This window comes from Stenella coeruleoalba (genome assembly GCF_951394435.1).
Source record: "Stenella coeruleoalba genome assembly, chromosome: 16".
NCBI classification, from domain to species: domain Eukaryota; kingdom Metazoa; phylum Chordata; class Mammalia; order Artiodactyla; family Delphinidae; genus Stenella; species Stenella coeruleoalba.
The window spans coordinates 72,456,807-72,475,173 of NC_137162.1; the positions used below are offsets into that span (position 1 = coordinate 72,456,807).

General features: G+C 41.3%; 1 protein-coding gene and 1 long non-coding RNA gene across 9 annotated transcripts in view; both read left to right on the plus strand.

The window, feature by feature from the left end:
* The window catches only part of LOC307175696, a 245,785-nt gene extending 234,194 nt beyond the window's left edge, over positions 1-11,591 (plus strand). For 5 of the 7 annotated variants that reach the window (XR_013824419.1, XR_013824420.1, XR_013824422.1 and 2 more), the window contains 4 exons: positions 2,372-2,447; positions 4,775-4,882; positions 8,631-8,869; positions 11,434-11,591. This is a non-coding gene — a long non-coding RNA (uncharacterized lncRNA). Of the gene's footprint in view, positions 1-2,371; positions 2,448-4,774; positions 4,883-8,630; positions 8,870-10,111; positions 10,963-11,433 lie in introns of those variants that run through there. The other 2 variants (XR_013824425.1, XR_013824421.1) reach the window with 2 other exon arrangements.
* A 4,015-nt stretch (positions 11,592-15,606) lies between these two features.
* The window catches only part of FAM13C (family with sequence similarity 13 member C), a 144,844-nt gene continuing 142,083 nt past the window's right edge, over positions 15,607-18,367 (plus strand). Inside the window, exons 1-3 of one of the 2 annotated variants that reach the window (XM_079901073.1) lie at positions 15,607-15,707; positions 16,856-17,072; positions 18,207-18,293. The gene's annotated coding sequence lies outside the window, so the exon portion shown is untranslated. Of the gene's footprint in view, positions 15,708-16,855; positions 18,294-18,367 lie in introns of both variants that reach the window. The other variant, XM_079901072.1, reaches the window with a different exon arrangement.

Here is an 18,367-nt window from a genome sequence, read left to right on the forward strand (position 1 = left end):
TAGCTCCAAGCCCAGGGCTCTGGGTGCTTTGTGCAGATGAAAACCAAGGTCAGCCAAGGGTTTGAGTGTTCACAACAGAATCATTTAATTTGGCTCATCCAAGGGCTTATTTGCTTATCAGCACGTTGTCTGCTTCCAGTTTAAATCTGTTCTGTTCCAACTTTGGATTTCTCCCTTTAGGGTTGTGTGTGTGTGTGTGTGTGTGTGTGTGTGTGTGTGTGTGTGTGTGTGTGTGTGTGTGTGTGTGTGTGAGAGACACACACAGAGAAGAAAGATTTTAATTTTTTTCCTTCTGATAAGTGTTCATCAAAAATTATGGGATATAGGGCTTCCCTGGTGGCGCAGTGGTTGAGAGTCCGCCTGCCGGTGCCGGGGACATGGGTTCGTGCCCCAGTCCGGGAGGATCCCACATGCCACGGAGCGGCTGGGCCCGTGAGCCATGGCCGCTGAGCCTGCGTGTCCGGAGCCTGTGCTCCGCAACGGGAGAGGCCACAACAGTGAGACGCCTGCATACAGCAAAAAAAAAAAACTATGGGATATAGAGAAAATATTCATTAAAAAATTTATCCCATAACTCTCCTGTGTAGAAACAATCACTGCTAGTTGTAAATTTCTTTTCTGTGCATAATATATTTGTATAGTTGAGCTTATATGTATATATAATTTTGCATCCTGGCTTTTTTAAATAGCATAATATCTTGATAATTTCCCAGAGTCATTAAAATTCTTAGCAAATACAACTCATGACTGTTTAATAACTCATAATCTAGGCATACCTTTTATCTTTCATCATTATCCCATTTTTAGATATTTAGGTGAATTCCAAATTTTTGCCCTTATAAATAACATTGTGATGAATTTTTTTGTTAGAGTCAGGACTGGTGCTCTTTATAGAGAACTTCTTGTTTATTTGTGGCACTTCTTTTGCTATATTTGGAGACTGTCCTACTTAAAGACGGTTAGTTCTGAAGATTGTGTGTAAGTCCACTTGTTTTTACGTCCAAAAATCCCAGCAAAAACTAGTGCTATCTGTTGCCAGTAGGCAAAGACAAGAGACCTTTCTCTGGCCGGTGGTTTTATTTATTTTTGTCTAGGTCTCTAGGCTGAACATTCATGAGCTGGTGAGTTTATGTTCTAATTTCTTAGATATTGAATTTGCTTTTGTGCTATTCACGAGTGCTCCCCAGTTACCCAATTTTGTACCTTATTTTTATTCAGCTAACATGTTCTGATTGTATACACACAACACATTTACTGCAAAAATATGAAAAACAGTGGAAATTCTGAAGAAGAAAGTTAAAATGATCAGTGACTGTACTACTGCATTTAAGCTTTTGATATATTTTTATCTCAGTGGGTATTTGTGTGTGTTTGTACTTTGCCCCACATAATCAGACTTGTACTTTATATACGTTGTATTCATGGAAGTCATCCAGGAATGATCAGTCCTGGTGGTATCAGTTTCACATTTGGGTGTGTGAATAACTCTTATTTTCTGTGGACTATCTCTTTGCACTGTGACCTATCACTTTGCCAATCATACGATCGGGTGACAATGATAATGAAATTGGTGCATGAAGTATATTTCGTGGTCCATGAAGAAGGTAGAGGTAAATTGAAACTCCATGTTACATCTAACTCTGTGACCTTGGACAAAGTTTAACCCCTCAGAGCCTTTGTTTCTAGGCCTATAAAACAGAATAAATAATAATAGCTACTTTACAGGGTTGACATGTGGATCAAATGGAATAATGGATACGAAAAGCAAAATGTGACCTGTTCAGCCCTGTAGCCCTGTTGGCTAAGAACTAAAGGATTTTTTAAAGTGGAAAAATGGTGGAGCAGCATGTGAAAACAAATATCAGGACACTCTTAGCTACAAAAGCCTTGAATCCAATACTTTCTTCCATTTAGGGGAAGGTTTGAGTTTTGCAATACAGGCTCATCTTTTAGACCTTGTCCACTTTCAGCACTGGTTTAGAATCTTATGGAAATTTTACTTTTGAAAGCAACAGCAGCAGAGTTACATAGTATACATTAACTCATTTGTTCATTAACTCGTGTATTCATTAAATAAAATATTATGCGTATCTTACTGTGTGTCAGTTACTGTGCAAAACTCTAGGGATACAATGTAAGTAAGGCATAGAAATTGATCTTCAGGAGTACACACAGGTGTAGGAAACAGTTATATAAGCACAGTCTTATATTCATAGCACTGATGCAAACGACCTTCTGGGGAAACGAAGGTAAGGAAGCAGTCAATTCTGAGTGGCAGTGGTGGGGAGGAGGGCTTGGAAGATCCCAAAAAAAGCGACACTGGAATAAGTCTTATATATACAAAGAATGAAGAGTTGTCCTTCTTCCCTAGGAAAACAACATATGCAAAGGCCAGAGAAGCCATGCTTGGAGAAGAGGGAATAATGGGGAAGCCTAGAACAGAGCAGGTAAAAGAAAATTTTGTAGGAAATGAGGGATTTGGGGTGGATGTCTGGGGTTTGGGGTGGTTGTGTTTTTGTCTGCCCAGCAACTCAGTGAACTCTCCTATTCTTAGTTCAAGTCATTTCAATAGAGCTGACCCATCTCCTGCCTCCAGTGACAGTAGATGTGACTTTAAGAACAATTGGGAAAATTAGTTATTTAATAAAAATACCTTGTAAGATTCACAACCTTGTGCAATATGAGATTTATGGAGAAAATTAATAAAAGGAACTCCTGGCCTTGACAAAGTTTAGGAAACACTAACCCATATGATAAGAAACATGCCTCCAATGCTAATATTCAATTCACTATCATCTGAACCAGGACATAGATGCAGTTCTACCAGCAAACATGAGATATTTTCCTGGTGGAAGAGACAGTATAAAGTCATATTGACTAGATAACTAAAACATTTGCTGTTATGTGAAAGTCTTTAAAAATAATAGGCCAACCAATGGGAACTGTGTTCTCAAAGGTTAAACATTTATTTTGTCAACTGTTTAAATGATTTGGGTTAGACTCATTATTTTTCCTGCAGTTTGTGTGTCCTGGAGTCAACGTACATTTCTTTAGGCTTTGCTTAATTTGCGGTGGTCAACTGGTGAATATATTATTGGCAGTGTAATAAGGAAGGAAAGAATATATTTTTAGCGAATATTCTTGGGTCGCCTTAGAATGCTGTTGGCTTTCCTACAAACCCTGATTCTACCAACTGTGAAATAGAGACATTGCTAAGCTGTGGGAGACCTTTAGTGTTTTTTTCTGTTTTGTTTTTTTTTGTTTTTTTTTTGTTTTTTGCGGTACGCGGGCCTCTCACTGCTGTGGCCCCTCCCGTTGCGGAGCACAAGCTCCGGACGCGCAGGCTCAGCGGCCATGGCTCACGGGCCCAGCCGCTCCGCGGCATGTGGGATCCTCCTGGACCAGGGCACGAACCCATGTCCTCTGCATCGGCAGGTGGACTCTCAACCACTGTGCCACCAGGGAAGCCCCGACCTTTAGTGTTTTGATACCATCTTGGAAGCAAACAAGAGTGAGGAATACTTGATTGCTACAGTCTGCCTTGTCTTCTCTTGTACATTCAGATGTGGAGCCCACCTGCCACCTCACAAGACAGAAAACTGGTGAGAAGAAGCAGCTCCAGTAGTCAGTGGAAGAAAGGAGTTTGAGGTACAGAGTGCCGGCTGGGTGGGAACCCCCGATGGGTTAGAATTAGGAGGAAGAGCATCCAGCCTGGAATGCTTACTTTTCCATTAATAATGAAACTGTTGACGTTATAATTATCTTGACTCTTATCACGGTTATTAATCTTAAGGTTTCTCAGCTGTCTGCTGCTGGAGAAAATAAACCAAGTGGTTCTTTTTGTGTGGGATTGGAGCTAGGTCTTAGTTCAGAGGAACCATTCCTAATGCCATCAATTTGAAGTCTAGTTGAAAGGTTTTCTAGGCATCTCACCCAGCAGCTACATGGAGATAAAAGTGTTTTATCTGGAAGATGTGTGAAGCTAGAAAAAAAATGTATAGGTACAAAGCATACTTTGTTAGAGTTTCAGGTGGGGGAAAGAGATTCTCTGTGATTCCGAGTCACACTATTTTGCCGATTTCTTTTAAAAGAGAAAATGGGACATTCTAGCTTGACACAACTGAGAGGAAATCAGCTTGATCCAGCTGTCTGCAGCATCAGAACTGATTGCAGCTGGCTCACCTCTAATTATAGAATCTCTGTTATTGGTGATGTAAGTGGCCAAATCTGTGGTTTGACTTCTATGATCCCTGGCTTTTGAAAAGCTGGGATTTTGAGATTATGTTTTTCTCTCTGCATAATCAACTAAACAAATTTAAATTAACTCTTGGGGCAAATATAATTAAGGAGCTGCAGATGACATTTTTGTTCCTTTCGCTGACTAGAGTATGCCCTAACTGTGCCTTTGGATGAAACTATTAAATCCTGTTTCTGTGGGATTCAGTCTAGAGCATTCAGCTCTGATGTCCTAAGGTATTTGGAGAGGCCAAGGTCAACATAAGCAATTCTGAGTTTCAGAGAAAGTTTATTTCTCTAACGGTTTGTGTTTAGAGAAGATTTCAACAGAATTATTGCGTCTCAACTTTACTCTGAACCCTTCATTGATCATTTGCCTTTCTTGCTCTCATTCTCTCCATTAATTCTGTTTTTGCAGACTGGTTTAGAGAGAAACAAGTGGTGAGATAAGTTATCAGTGTCAATGTATTCATCTACTCAGGCTGCTATAAAAAAGTAGCATAGACAGGGGGACTTAACAGACATTTATTTCCCACAGTTCTGGAGGCTGAGAAGTCCAAGGTCAATGTGCTGGCTGATTCCTGTTCCTACTGAGAGCCCTATTTCTGGCTTGTGGTTCGTTGTCTTCTTGCTGTGTACTTAAATGGTGGGTAGCTCTCTGGTCTCTTCTTTTTTAAATAATTAATTAATTATTTATTTATTTATTTTTGGTAGTGTTGGGTCTTTGTTGCTGTGCACAGGCTTTCTCTAGTTGCAGTGAGCAGGGGCTACTTTTCGTTGCGGTGCATGGGCTTTTCATTGCGGTGGCTTCTCTTGTTGTGGAGTACAGGCTCTAGGTGCATGGGCTTCAGTAGTTGTGGCACACGGGCTCAGTACTTGTGGCGCATGGGCTTAGTTGCTCCACGGCATGTGGGATCTTCCCAGAACAGGGATGGAACCCGTGTCCCCTGCATTGGCAGGCAGATTCTTAGCCACTGCGCCACCAGGGAAGTCCCTCTGGCCTCTTCTTATAAGGGCACTGATCCCATCATGAGGATCCCACCCTCACGACCTCATCCAAACCTAGTTACTTCCAGAGGCCCCATCTCCAAATACCATCACATTGGGTGTTAGAGCTTCAACGTATGAACTTCAGGGGGCACAAATATTCAGCCCATAATAGTCAGGAAAACCTTGGTTAGTTAGAACTTAACAAACTAACTCTCAACTTGTCACTTTAAGAGGAGACACATCACACTTGACTTGGCTAGAAGGTATCTCAAGTAGCCCTAAGGTGGTCATCCACCCAGCATCAGGTATCATCTTTGTGTTTGGTAGCAGGCCATCATGATTAATGGTGAGAACGTTGCTCAAACACTGAAACATCTTAAGATATGCATCAGTCAAAATACAGTATGTTTTCTAAACACATTCATAAACCCAGACTCATAAACCACAAAGGTTTTCAGTTTGTTTTGGAGTGAAAAGATTTTAATTACAAGCAAGCCAGGAATTTTATATACACAATATCCTTCATTCCCTGAATATTTAAGCAAGATATTATCTGGCTATAATAAATAAAAATACCTAACTTCTATTTTGATTTGTCAGATAGATAGTTATTGGACAAATTTAACTGTTCTTTACCTCCACACCAATCTGTTAGTAAGTGATCTTCAATCCTAACTCAGAAAACGTCTCTTTTCCTTGATCCGTTAGCAAGCAGAGCCTAAGGTGAGAATTGAAGTGCTGAAACTTTTAGAGGTATAGCTCTGGGGCAGCAAGGCTGAGGAAGAAGACAAGTGGGCCAAAGAAAGATGTGATGCTGTGTGACGTGATATATTTTCATACTGGCTACCATGTCCCAATGAGTCACAAAGAGAATTGGCAAGTCATTCAGGAAGCATGCTCACTTAGCAAGAAGGACCCTCCCGAAGGGCTATGAGGAGGACATGCACCTCAAGGTGGTCCAGACAAGTGGGAAAGGAAGGCAGATTATCCTTCTGACACTCTGCTGTTCCCCATTTCCCACTGGTCAGGTTTCACTATGTAGGGACTTAACTCTCCACATTTCTGGATTGTGTCATCAGTCCCCTGGGAAGCAGAGGAAGCCACTGCATGGCATTCATGTCCTAAAAGGCAGGAGTAATTTGCATGAGGGTCATGGGGCCATGGAGGCCTGAGAACTTAACTCATACCTTCCATCTCGGGGAATTTACTGGAGCAGTGGTGTGGTCCAGGAGATAGCCGTTGCCTTAGAAAGCAGAGGGCAGTCAGCCCATTGGAGTTGGCATACAAGGTTCAACGTGATAGAAAATCCTACTGTCCAATTTGAAACTTTGTAACATGAGAACTTTAGAAAAAGTAAAAATATAGAAGAAAAAGCATGAAAATGATTACTGTTTAGGAAAATAGACTTATTCATAAACAGGATTCTCCATAGAAACAGAGCCAATAGGAGATATCTATATCTACGTCTACATCTATCTATATGTCTGTCTATCAACATACATATAAGTACAGAGATTTAGTGTAAAGAATTGGCTTATACAATCACAGAGGCTGGTAAATCCAAAATCTGCAGGTTGTCCAGTGGTGCAGGAGACCTACAGAGAGCTGATGTTTCAGTTCTAGATTGTCAGACAGAAAGAGCCAATGTCACATGGAGTCTGAAGGCAGTCAGCTAGAAAATTCTCTTACCTTCGGGGAGGGTCTTTTTTTTCTATTCAGGCTTTCAACTGACTGGATGAGACCCACCCACATTACTGAGGGCAGTCTGCTTACTCTTACTATTAAAATGTTAATCTAATGGAATGTTAAACTCTAGTGATTTAAATGTTAATCTCATCTAAAAAACACCCTCCAGAAACACTCAGAATAATGTTTGACCAAATATCTGGGCATCCTGTGACCCCATCAAGTTGACCCATAAAATTAACCATCAAAAGTGGTCATCTGTCTTACTGGAAAGTTCTGTGTGAAACAGTAGGAAGATATTAAAGCCAAGCAGTTCTGAATTCAAGCCCAGGCTCTGCCAGTTACTAGCTTTTTGACCCTAGGTAAGTCAATTTATGCCTTTGGGCCTTGACCTCCTCATCTATAAAATGTGGGGTTAGATGTCTAAGGACTTGATAAGTCCAAAATTTTCTGATTATATAATTCTTGGTACTTACCTACAAAAGCTGTGTTATAAAGAGATTAGAGGCCATAGTCTACCTACAGTTAAAGCCAAACACAAGAAATCTATGTAAACTTGTAAAGCAAGATGAATTTATGTCAGCTAGATGGCAGAACCTACTGATTTGCTGAATGGGATGAGAAAGACTGAAAATGGAACCAGATTTGAAAAGGACAACTGTTGGAACATTAAGTGAGATGCAGTTTTCCTCTCCTGTCTTTTGTGACTACACTATAAGACCAATGGCATTTACTTTGCCAATTCTCTTTCTGGGTTCTTGGTGATAATTTTCATCGCACCTTTCTCTTCTTGTCCCAGTTGTTTTCTGTCCTGTTGCCTTTGTGTGGAAGTCGATGTGTTAGCGCACAGAATCTAGCCATAAATGTACTGCCAGCTATAAGACAGAATACATCCTCTTAGATAATGATCATCAGGTCTGAGTATATGTAACACTTATAAGGAGATTGTACCGTAGGTGGTATGCATACATGAATAATAATAAGTATTGGTATTAACATGGCAAGTTGGCTCTGTTATTCCAGTCTGAGAGTATGTGAGATTGATAGGTTTGGTAACTTTGCATATAAAATAGTAAACTTGAGAAATAGCAGATATTTGGTCATTTGGGTGCAAAAATTTATTTTTATTTTTTAAAATCCAAATATGCCTTCTTAAGGCAGCTTATTCTCCAACCAGTCAATTTGCCATCCTCTGTGCTGGATACCGTTGGTGCCCAAAGCACATTCTGTAGAAACTCCTCTCCCTGTTCATACATCAGTGGTGCCGAGAGACTTTTCTCTCTGTGGCTAGTTATTTCTAATTGGAACTGAAGTGACAATGTGTGTGGCAGCCGTATTTCACAATGGGGACAGTAAAACAGAGAAAGCCAAACTGGGGGGAGAGGGAAGGGGAGGAAGAAAGGGAGAGGGGGAGGGGAGGGGAGAGAAGGAGAGAGGAGGAGGGGAGAACAGACTCAGCCCTGAGGAGCACAAACGAGAAATGGCAGAAAAGCCCAAGGCAACTGTTAGTTCACGTCCTTGTACCTTGTATCTAAAGTAAAGATGGCGAAGGGAAATTCATTGGTTAGATCCAGCCCGTAGAAACATTTCGTTTGATCTACATAGCTTAAAAAAATAATTTGCAACTGAGAGATTTTATATAAAAGATCCACATTCATAACTTGTTTTTAAAAAAGCGTATGTTCTGGCAACTTTTTTTTTTTTTTTCCGGTATGCAGGCCTCTCGCTGCTGTGGCCTCTCCGGTTGCGGAGCACAGGCTCCAGACATGCAGGCTCAGCGGCATGGCTCACGGGCCCAGCCGCTCCGCGGCATGTGGGATCCTCCCGGACCGGGGCACGAACCTGCATCCCCTGCATCGGCAGGCGGACTCTCAACCACTGCGCCACCAGGGAAGCCCTGTTCTGGCAACTCTTGACCCACATTCCGTCATGGCAATGATGGGGCGACGGGCTGCAGGTGAGCTGTAGCTGTAGGAGCTGTAGCTCCTTTAGATGGAACAGGAAGTCTGTCCTCTTCACCGCAGTCACCACCACCCGCAGTGACTCCTTCCCACCTGCTTAACTGGCTTAGGATGGCTGCCTGGCCTCTCTGAGCTTTTGAGTTAAAGACCTTTGTAGGAGTCTCTTCTATGGTCTAATCACCTTTAAATACTTTTCTCTCTAATCTACTCAGCACATCATAGGTGCCAATGACTAACTGTGACTGATGCCTAGAGATATTGCTGGAAACAGGCCTGCTCCAAACATCGGAGGGTCCTGGAGCAATACTGGTATTTAAAAGCAGTAAAGCGAGTTAGCAGGCTGTCAAATAAAATCCATTCTACCTTCCACCTGCGGCACATATATCTTTGTAATAATAAATCAAGAATATCCTTTAAGCTTTCATAGAATTAAATCTGGCAGCGTGCCAAAGATGGCTGATTTTTTTTTTTTTTTTTAGAATTATTTTTGCACATGTCTGGTGGTTCTTTGAATGAGATAGTGGGAGCAGTAAAATAAAGACCTACAGAATTTATTAATTGCTTTATATTTATCCTATAAAATTTATTTTCTGCCTTTATTTCAGCAAAACAAATACATTGTTAAAACAAGATTTTCAAATAATTGTGGTCTATTCTCGGCCATGCCATCTTTGTGAGTTATTGTGGTTCTAGATAGTTTTTTATTAACTTTATTTCAGAGAAACTTTGTGTTCTTAAAGTAGTAGCAAGTGGAATTGTCCAAAAAATGCTTAAAGGAATATTTCAACTTGGAAATAATCATGAACTTTACATGTACAAGCCATGAATTTACAGATCATGTTTAAACATTGTAATAGAATTGCATGTGGTAAAATATGATCACAGACAATATTATAAAATACTTTAATTTCATTATATAAATCTATTATACTTATTCCTTAATTTTCACCCAATCTTACAGCAATTTTAGATCCACACAGTAAACTAAGGAGTTGCTGTCATGCATGTATGTCTTTAGATATGACGGGGGGGGGGGTGTGGGGTGTGTGTGTGTGTGTGTGTGTGTGTGTGTGTGTGTGTGTGTGTATTTGAACCATACAGGTTAATCTACCAGAAAAGGGAAAATTTTGTATGGTTCAACCTGATACGTCTTTTAAGTTATTTGAATTGTTTCATGTTGTAAAATGGTTCTCAGCTGCCAACACCTCACTAATTTGTGTCTCTTGAACTACGAGTAGGAAAGAAAAGAGGCAAAATGGGTGATCCACCTTAAACCAGACCCCACAATCTCCTAAATATCCCAACTTTGCCATCCTCCCTTAAAGAGGGTAGTAAGACTCTGGGACGGTGGTATTCTCCCTTATCAGGTAAGAATAAATTCACCTTTGTCTTATGAAAAGGCCGTTTTGATGATATTTTGAGGGGAGCCAGCATTTGGCAAAAGAAGAATGGCTGAACACTGATAACTGGTGAAGCTGAATATATAACAAACACATATGGTGTTTGTTATACTGGTCTCTCTACTTTTATGTGTGTTGGAAAAGTTAAAAAAAAAAATTAAAATGCTTGCGTTAAAACCTAGCTGGTCTGCAGGCCAAGAAAAGAAACTGATGAGTGAGTAATGAGAGCTCAAGACAATGTGATACGTAAGGCAGAAAATAGAGCCCTGGTGGCAGCCCCCTGTGGCCCCATCACAGGGTCTCCCTCAATTTGAGGAGTGAGAACATGAAACTCCCAACCCCATTCTTGACAATGTACAGCACAGCCAAGCATCCCTGCTCACTCCTGAGTGGTACAAGGCAGCCCCCCGGCCAGCCTCCTGTTCTCATGAGCGTGCTGTCTGTCTGTGGTGGTACTCACTCCAGAGCTTGGAGAGTGTGAGGTAAACCCTCTTCCACGGTGTTATTTCTTTTTCTTTTTAAATTTTATTGAAGTATAGTTGATTTACAATGTTGTGTTGACTTCTTGTGTACAGCAAAGTGACTCAGTTATACATATATATATTCTTTTTCATGTTCTTTTCCATTATGGTTTATCCCAGGATACTGAATCTAGTTCCCTGTGCTATACAGTAGGACCTTGCTGTCTATGCATCCTATATATAATAGTTTGCCTCTGCTCATCCCAAACTCCCAACCCTTCCCTCCCCCGCCCCCGTCCCCCTTGGCAGCCACAGGTTTGTTCTCTATGTCTGCGAGTCTGTTTCTGTTTTGCAGTTATTTCTTACTATAGTAGGAAGAAGGTAGATACATCAGTAAGGGGATTGTTAGCATGTGAAACAGCATAGGAGCCAGGCAGTTGGGAGAATCCCAGGGCCTGACTGGAAATCCAGATACCCCCACTGACTCTTAATATCTGCATGTGCTTTGCCATGTCTTTCCTCACTTCCTTTCATAACTCTCATAATCCTCAATTTTCTCCTGAGCCTTCTTTATGACCTCAGCAGCCTCCAAGCAGTTCCCTTCCTCCACATCTACTCCCAGACCTTTGGTAATTACCATGGGGATGGGGTGCTGGGAGAGGGAGCTGTCCTCTTACTCCCTTCAGCTTCCTCCCGTAGACACGACTCCAGGAAGCAACCTACATGCCCATCGACGGAGGAATGGATAAAGAAGATGGGGCACATACGTACAATGGAATATTACTCAGCCATCAAAAAGGATGAAATAGGGCCATTTGCAGCAATATGGATGGACCTAGAGATTGTCATACTGAGTGAAGTAAGTAAGACAGAGAAAGACAAAGATATGATAGTGCTTGTATGTGGAATCTAAAGGAATGGTACAAATGAACTTATTTACAAAACAGAAATAGAGTCACAGATGTAGAAAACAAACTTATGATTATCATGGGGGACATGGGGGGAGGGATAAACTGGGAGACTGGGATTGACATGTACACACTACTGTATATAAAATAGATAACTAATAAGGACCTGCTGTATAGCACAGGGAACTCTACTCAATACTCTGTAATGACCTATATAGGAAAAGAATCTAAAAAGAGTGGATATAGGTATATGTATAACTGATTCACTTTGCTGTACAGCAGAAACTAACACAACATTGTAAATCAACTCTACTCTAATAAAAATTAAAAAAAAAAAGAAGGCAAAAGGCCAAAAAGAAAAGAAAAAAGAAACAGCTCCAGGAATGGTGGAGTTGTAGGCAGCCAGGCCCACCCACAGAAGCCAGTTTACCCATAATGTAGCAGCAGTTGGAGGAAAACAGTATTGAAACAGTCCCATTCTGTTTCCAAAAATAGAGCCCAATTTTCTGAGTGGATCATTGGGGCTTCCTAGAAGTTAAGTAGCACCCACAAGTCAACATACCAAGTAGTAAGCCAAACAATGTTTAGTAGTATTGTAGTACCATTAGTTCAGATTCTTATCCCCTGGCCAGTGCCTTACCACTTTCATTAAGTGATTTATTGTGTTGATGTGGTCATTGCCTAGATAGAGTTTTAACTTCAAAGTTTTTTTCCCTATATCTATGCAGTTTTTTTTCTCTTCTTTCTTTCTTCTCTATATCCCTTCCCTCTCTTGCTCTCACATTTCCCCTTTCCCCCTCCCTCCCTCCCTCTCCCTCCCTCCGTCGCCCCCTCCCTCTTTCCCTCCTTCCTCTCCATCTCTTTTTTTCTTTGTTTTCTTTCCTCCCTTCCAAAAGCAGGCCATGCAACTTTTTCACATTTCCCAAGAATGACAAAATTTAAAGCTGGCCAAGTCACTAAAGATTGTCAAATCTAGCTGCTTCATAACTGAGGATACTGAGGTCTAGGAAAGTTTAGCCACTCACCACCCATGGCTGAGCGTATTCATGGTAGAACAGAGGCAACTTTCAAGCCCCAGAACTCTCCACCTGTACATTTTTTTGCATTATGCTGCTTTCTAGGCTTTTCAGCTTTCAGCATTTTAGTTATTAAATGAACAGTATCTCTAATGGGTGATAAGCCTTTTTTTTTTTTTTTTTTTTTTTTTTTGCAGTACACGGGCCTCTCACTGTTGTGGCCTCTCCCACTGCGGAGCACAGACTCCGGACGCGCAGGCTCAGCGGCCATGGCTCACGGGCCCAGCCGCTCCGTGGCATGTGGGATCTTCCTGGACCAGGGCACGAACCTGTGTCCTCTGCATCGGCAGGCAGACTCTCAACCACTGTGCCACCAGGGAAGCCCCAGTGATAAGCCTTTTAACATTTATATTGCTTTGTAAGTTGATTCTAGATATTCTATTTTTGCTCACTGGATTGACCATTTCTGGTCAGTTTTGTGGTAGTAATTCATGTCCTCTTGTTCCAGGATTTGATATTTACTGTTGTAGCTGAGAGGCACAGTATCACACATGAATTTTTAATGATTTCTTGAGGAACATTAAGAAGTTAGGTGGTTTCTGTGCAAAGTCCAGTCCAGTGACAACACGCCCAGCAGTGAGCTGAGTTGAATCCTGCACTGAGGTATTGATACCAAATATAGATACAGAGCAGCCCTGACTGCTCCAGGGCCCAAGGGAATGCATTCTCTCTGGATGTATGTAAACCACTTGCAAATGACAGGCAGCTCACAAGGTCCATGGAAGGTGGAGCTAAACCCTTGTCTCAAGGAGGTGATAAGGGCAAATTTTATTTTATAACAGTATGTCCTTAGTAATTACAAATAGTTGTAGAGTGAGACATTATGCTTTTGGAACTATAAATATCTGCTCTTTTTAGTATTAGCAAAGAGTTTTCCTGCCTAATCTTAGCAATGTATGACTTCTGAGTTATTTTTTTTCCAGTATGATTGGTAGCTGGTACATTTTATTAAGTTTCACTAGCCTACATTTGTGAGCCCACTGGGGAAAGGGCTGGGAGAAGGAGAGAAAAGGCCTAAGAGACAAGGGAGGATATGACTAGAAGGGTTTTCTTTGTTGCTACCGAGCAAAAGAAAATTCAAAATTGCTTCATGTTTGGATTTGACCCAGCTTTTATCTAGCTAGCTAATACTGGCTTCATTAGCAACATGCTCTAAGCTGGGAGTTCTTAATCTTTTTTTTTTTCCCTATAAGCCATGCAGGATGCGTGATGGCTGGGGTATGGAATTTTCCCATCGTGTGCCAGGGTTATGAGCAGTTCCCAGTGGAAGAGCTGCAACAACTCCACCCCTTAATCTCCACCAAAGAATGCAGCTGGGAATGCGTGGGAGACAGAGTGATGCCGTTAGAGAGAAAAGCGTGGATCGGCTCTAATTTATTATTTAGAAATTCAATTATTCACAACTGTCAATATTTGACAAATGAGTTGCAGGTTGCAACATGCCAGGGTGTTGAAACAACACTGGTGAGGACTGTTGCTTGAATTAAGTAGCCAGACATTTTGTTTCTTGGGAATATCAGAAATCTTGTCTCTCTTCTTAATTAATAATTATATCATACCCCATATCATATATATATGATGTATCCCCCAAAATTATAGATTAATGGTCCATTGAAATGAGAAGTATAACTATGTACTGTCATGAGTCTAAGGATGAGGAAACCAACAATCAATGTAAATGTCTGTGGCAGATTAAAAATGGATACAAATTCTTTGATGCTCCTCTCATTAGGGGGTGCGTCTATTATCCTGCCCTTGAAAGTGAGCTGACTCATATCTGCTTTGAGTGATAGAGTATGGCAGAAGTGATGTTATACCAGTCCAGGGGAAGCCTTTCAGTGGACTGGCACCTTCTACCTTGGTCTCTTGGAGGTCAGCCACCATGTAAAAAGAGATGACCCTGAGACTACAGTGCTGTGGGAAGTTCAAGCCACATGGAGAGGCCCTTAACGAAGAGATGCCATGTGGAGACAGAGGCCGGGAACATAGATCTGTTGGCTGTTGGAGTGAAGGAGCCAGCTTGGAACGTGGTCCTCCCATCCCACCTGCCCCAGCTGACACCACATGGATCAGGACTGCCCAGCTGAACTCTTTTGGAATTTCTGACCCTCAAAATCATGAACAAAAATAAATTTTTTTAAAAGCCATTAAAACAATAGATAATCAGAACAACCTAGGTTGAGAATTTTAAAGAGATACAGAATATTGTGTTGTAAGCATTGGCATTTATATAAGGAGATTACCAGTGGAAATGTGAGCAGATTTTTTTTTTTTTTTTTTTTTTTTTGGTGGTACGCGGTCCTCTCACTGCTGTGGCCTCTCCCGTTGTGGAGCACAGGCTCCGGACGCGCAGGCTCAGCGGCCATGGCTCACGGGCCCAGCCGCTCCGCGGCACGTGGGATCCTCCCAGACCGGGGCACGAACCTGTGTCCCCTGCATCGGCAGGCGGACTCTCAACCACTGCGCCACCAGGGAAGCCCTGTGAGCAGATTTATATGGACCAAAGATCAGAGAACATGTACAAAGAGGATGCTATTGAGACTGACAAGCAGAGTAGTTAAATGGAACCGTGGGAGGAGAAAGAAAAACTTAGAAATTTCTCTTGGAAAGTGTAGGAGGAATTACAGGGAGAAAAATACACTTTCCCCTTCCTAGAACAAAGGAGGTTTCACTGAGTGGGCCCCAGGTAGCTGAGATGTGCTCTGCTTATGGGTACCCATGGAAGTGTGGGGCTGTCGTTCTTCAACGGGATGACTCATTAAATTGCTATCTGTGTCTGACTAGAGCTTCAGCTATACCACTTTAAAAAAAATTTTTCTTTAATTTTATTTACTTTCTAAAAATTTTTAATTTTTTTAAACATCTTTGTCGGAGTATAATTGCTTTACAACTAACAGCTATACCACTCTGCTGGGAGGACGAGGGTGCTGAAGAGGGTGGAACTGCCCCTCCTACCCTGAATCAGTTTACGACTTCAGGCTGCTACCTGGTAACCATGGGGCCCCTACCCTGGTGTCTCTCACCCTAGTAGCACCCCAAATATTGGGCCCAAGCCCCTTTTCTCATTGCTTCTCTGCCCACCTACCCTACTCTGCCCATAAAGTAACATAACTTCAAATATTCTAAGTTTTACTATATTAAATAATTATTTAATACATTTCTCCTGATTTATATAAATGAAAAAATTACAAATTGACTAAAAGTATATTTATTGTATGCTCCAGTTTTGGGGAGGGGTGTACCTACAGCATACTGATTCCATGACACTGGAAGAGAGAGCCAACATAACTTTTGCTAAAAGTATATATTCTAAAAAGATGTGAAAGGTTGGATTTGATTGTATGCAATGTCAGACGAAACAACATAGAATTTCATAGGAATGTATGCAGAGCTGGGACTTGGGTTCCACATACCAGTTGCTCTCCTTTGGAAGGCACAGGTGTGGCTCTGGAGTAGCAGTTGACTCCAACCATCTGGGTCCATGGGGTGATGTAACCACCAGAACCACGCATAGTTATCTTGGGCCACATGCAAAGAGTATAATGTTGAGAGGAGGAGATGCGAATCCCATTTCAGTCTTCACTGAACAAACCATGCCTGGAGTAATAACATGTTCAGGGTAGTAGGTGCACTTTAAGAGGATATTTTCACAGTTTATCCAGTTCTATACAACCCAGAAAGACACTGAAGGGATTCTAAATCACACCATGTGAAAATGTACTGAAGGAATGGGGAAGATTTGGCCAGGAGACCAGAAGATGGAGTAGATTCATTTTTAGGGGTGTTCATTCACGGTTGAAAGTAACAAGAGGCGGGGGAGGGATCAAGTGGAAAGAAATTATTTTCAAGAATTAGAGGAGTCCAATAAAGGAGTTTGTGGAGTGTAAATTTCTTGTTCCTGAAGGTTTCAAGCAGCAGTTGGGGGATTGCCCTGGTACAAGTTTAGATATTAAAAAAGAATTAGACCAGTTAACTCCTGAGGTTCTTAAGAATCCCATCAATAGGAAGGATGTATTTGATCATCTGAAAATTAATTCAAGCTAAGGTGTTAATAATGAAATGTGTTTTTTCCCAAGAAAATTTTTGTTTTAATAAGGCGTTCTAAATCAATAATTCTACTACCATCTTGTCCCATAGCAAACACTGGTGATTGATCGATCCCCTGTTGTCTTTCTGGCTGGACTGGGACCACACCTCAGGAACAAACAATGTCTTGGGCAACTGGCACCATCAGCTGTGTTGGCATAACAGCATGAAATCTGTTTGTTATTCCTGCAAAGCCAAGGAAGAAAGGTCTGAAACAGGAAAGCCTCATTATCCGAAGGTAACTTGTCTTAGAAAAAGCCCACTTAAGGTGAGTCACTTAAAACAGGAGCTAACATGTCAAAGTAAATAGAAAAAATAAGGGGTGAATAGAGCTTTATCCTGGGGGGAAAAAACGGCGGAAGTGAATATTCACTCATTTCATTTCACAAGCGTTTACCGGGTAGCTACCATGGTAGACACCATTTTCAGCCCTGGGGGTACAGTACTGAATAAGACCCACAAATCTTTGTCTTCAAAGAGCTCCCATTCTAGTGGGGGAGGCAATTATAACACAAATAGACGAACAATTATTACACATCAGGTCCTATGAAGAAAATAAGACAGAATAAAGTGATGGGAGCTGCTAATTTAGGGAGTGTGGTCAGGGACATTTTCCTCAAGGAAGCACATTTGAGCAGATCTGGGGGTGGTGTTCCCAGCAAAGGGAATAGCAAGTGCAAAGGGCCTAGGGAAGGATCAAGTTCACCTGTTGTAATAAGAGCAGGGAGGCCAATATGATTGGAGGGAAGTTCAGAGTTGTCTCAGGCCCAGGGTGCATAGGGCCTGGTAGGTCATGGTAAATAGCAAATATGTTATAAAAATGTTCTTACTTTCCATTATGGATATAATTGTCATAGCTAATTCTTAGAAACAATGAAAAATAAATTATGCCCATTGGAGGGGATTTATATATAATTTTTCTGCAAAAATTTTAATAGCTCAGAATGATCACCTTCACTTGACATTTGACATGTACTACATAATTATTAAAAGGTAACATTTACAAAATTAATTAAGGGCTTCATACATTTTTCCAAGAACCACTCTTAATCCTTTGATATTTAACTCATTCCCTTCGGTATTGACATGTCACCATCCTTGTCAATTTTTTATTCCTGTTATTGCCAAAACCTCGTTTATCACTGGTCTTGAATGTGATTCAGACCAGTCTCCACCATCACTTCCACTGACTTCATGGAATCCTGAATCTTTTACACAAATTAAAACTTTGATTAGCAGTCCGTTTACATATCTGCATTTTGTTGTCAGATGAATCAAAGAGAGATTGTTACACAGAGGTGGACTTGCTGTACACTAGCATTCATTGGAGGGTGGGGGGATGTTTGAATGGAAACCAATATCATAACCAGTACTCCACTGGTTTATATTTTTGGTATCTCAGCTTCGCCTCGCTGGACATCTTTGAATCTTCGGGAGCTCCGAGCGGTCGATCACTCAGATGATGAGGCCTCTTTGGTTGCCACATCAGGTACTGGGGCTGGAGAGGGAAAGGACAAGAGGACAGAGAATTAGGGAGAGTTTCCTTAACGGAACATTATCTTT